Source organism: Grammomys surdaster, unplaced genomic scaffold, assembly GCF_004785775.1.
Source record: "Grammomys surdaster isolate TR1022 unplaced genomic scaffold, NIH_TR_1.0 269, whole genome shotgun sequence".
NCBI lineage: Eukaryota > Metazoa > Chordata > Mammalia > Rodentia > Muridae > Grammomys > Grammomys surdaster.
In genome coordinates, this window is record NW_021604710.1 from 2,756,718 (window position 1) to 2,759,857 (window position 3,140).

Sequence of the window (3,140 nt, forward strand, 5' to 3'; positions counted from 1 at the left end):
AGGCATTTTGTGCCCTGGTGGCCACCTTTGTCAAGACTAGGATGTCTCTCCTGGAACCCAACAGGAGCTGTTCAAAATTATCAAAGAAAGAGGTTTTCTGTCTTCAACCCAGATTGGGAGATATTTTATTTGTGATACATGTTCCTTCTCCACCCCAGTAATAAAGTATTCTGTGTGCTAACAATATAGCTTTAAAAAAGTAAAAAAAAAAAAAAACAATCTGCATTTTAATAAAACTTGATAAAAATAGTATTTCAAACTGTACAGTCATCGAAAATGCACACATGTCACTTGGCAACTCCAGGCACCTTCAGCTTTCTGTGCCTGGTCTGTTTTGGCATCTCCATTTTCTGCAGGATTATTCTCATCCTTATTGGTGTAGGCTTCCTCCTTTTTCTCCTTGGCTATCTTCATTCCCTTCTTTGCAGGGGCATTTTTAGGCTTGGTTTCTGGCTTTGGAGGAGCAGATTTAGCATACAGCCTCACAGATTTTCTCTGTGGTTCGTCCTTCACTTTGGCTTTGTTTCCTTTAGTATCCCCTTTCAGTCTTTTGGGCACAGTGGTGGCAGGGGGCGTTAATGCAGAACAAGGGTATACAGTGGTGCGCAGGTTTGGTCTGTCTGCGGTGGCCCTCGCTGCTTCTTCACACTGCTCCAGTTGAAGCATTTCTATATAAACATAACGACAGATAGATGCTTAGAGAAACCTTAACCATAATTGTTAAAACTTGGAAGTAACCAGTGTCCGTCAGTGTGTCAATGGCTAAAAGTGGTCCATGTAGACAATAGAAATTTATGTTGGACTACACATAACAACTCTTGAAAATAACCATGTCATTACATGCATATTAATAGACGGATGAAGCCAATTGCAAAGGCTACACAATGAAAGATCCTAAGTCTATGATTATCTGGAAGAAGAAAAACCGTGTGAAGCATTTAGAAAATTATGACTTTGGGGATTTAGGACAATAAGGAGGAGGGAATAAAAGGAGTAGCCCTGGGGGGAGAATTAGAGCAACAGAAACATTCGGTACAGCATGGCAAGAGCAAACACATGTCATTTTACATTTGTCAAAAATCATATAATACAGACTAACAAGGAAACCTTATGTAAACTATGGACTTTATGTGACAACAAGGTGTCAATATTGGGTCATTAAACTGCAACAAATGCAGCAGTCTGGTGCTGCAGTACCATGAGAGTGAAGCCGGCAGTGCTAATGTTGGGAAAGACGGTGTGTGTGTACAACTTCTGTATCTTACTCTTAATTTTTACACAAATGGAAAATGCTCTAAAAGGAAAAAATACTCAGAATATAATGTTCTTGTTTATGTGCCAAAGCATTTGAACTTGTTTTTGTAATACCTTATGACTGGATGATTGAATAATGATTTAGTCTCTTTCCACCTATATTTCTTTGATCAAGCAACTAACCATTTGCTCCTTGACTGAAGAAAATAATGCAGTCATATTTAAAATAGAAATGTATTGTAAATATTTGTATATGTTGTTCCAAATATAAAAATTAAAAAAAAAACAGAAAGTGTGATTATGTCAGATTTTTTTTTGTTTTATTCAAAGAAGTGGAAAAATTGTGTAGAAAAGGACAGTATCCCTTTTTGGCTTTTCCTTAAGTGCCTTCCAGTGTGCCTGGGGAAAGATGTAGTGAGAAAAGAGAATGGGATAGACACAGTGATGTGAGGGATCCAACTCTTAGCAACCTCAAAGTCTAATTGTGCACCTGCTGTGCTCAGTGACCTTTTATGAACAACTTGAAATTGGCTGTGGTAGAAGTGTTTACATCACAGACATATACAGGTGCTACAAATGAAGTCTTGCACCTTTTTAGAATATTGCTCAATTAGCAAACAACTCAGAGAGATATTTGCTATAGAATATACCGAGAAAGTGACAAAATGTCAATGTCTATGACCTGGTGAGGTTTATTAGACACATTCCTATGGGCTGCATGGAATACAGTATTGAAGGTGCTGATCTTGAAGGTCATGTTCAGAAGGAGGTCTATATCTCTCCTGGTTTGAGGATAGATGAGTTGAAGACAGCCTGTGCCTGTCTCTTAATCTTCACAATATATTATCTATCACAAACCTTGACACTTCTGAGGCATTAGGAATCAGCACAAATCCATTCCCACAAAGGCTAAGATTGATGTCATATTAACTTAGTAGGAGAGTGACTAAAAATTAACCTGAGATAATTGAACATAAACTCAAATTGCATGTAAGTTCAAATCTCTTAACTTTCTTAGAAGGATACCTGCTATGCCTCTGAATAAATAATCAGAATAGGTAATTTTAGGAATGCTATTCTTAGATATATATGAATAACTGTAGAGAATCAGAACAGAAAATCATTAATCATTCACCCTCAGAGAGAGAGAGCCAAGAATGCATTCACGAATTTGCTCTACTAACTTTTATTTGGGATAAGTTTCATGAATGACAAGGACACATGTAACTATATACTTAAATTTAAATGAACTTATTCTTATTATTGTTATATGTCTGGTGTGTGTGTGTGTGTGTGTGTGCGCATATATATACATCATAGTATATATCTGTAGATCAGAGAAAATCTTTCAGGGTTATTTTTTCTCCTTTTATTGTGTGCTACAGGGAATGAACCCTGATTGGGAGGCTTACATATCACATTAAGCCAATTTTTTTCAGACTGCAACTATATTTCTTAAGAAATTTAGAATTTATATATATATGTACATATTTACTATACATATATATTATATAAACACATATATTTACTATGTAGCACAGCAGGTGCACAATTAGATTTTGAATAATGAAAGTTTAATTTCTCTAAGTCACAAAGACTTTCTTGTGACATGCCTTCTGAAAGCCCACTATCAAGTACATTGTGATTATCTCTGACATTACATAGACTTATAGTGTATTTCATTACTCTTTCAGATGAAGCTTAACATCTGAATTTCCACTAATTAATGTTAGCTGTATGAAAGAATGTGCACAAATGGGCAATTCAACTCTATTCACTCAAAAGGAGAAAAGTATTGTTATTCTGTCAATAAAGAAAGAAAATTAGAACAATCTGAGAAAAGAATGGTCTATGCCCAAAAAGTATAGGAAATAAAATATTATGGT

General features: G+C 35.7%; 1 pseudogene; it reads right to left on the reverse strand.

Moving 5' to 3' along the window:
- Positions 1 to 267: 267 nt before the first annotated feature.
- LOC114628560 lies at positions 268 to 666 on the reverse strand (annotated as a pseudogene).
- Between the last annotated feature and the right edge of the window lie 2,474 nt (positions 667 to 3,140).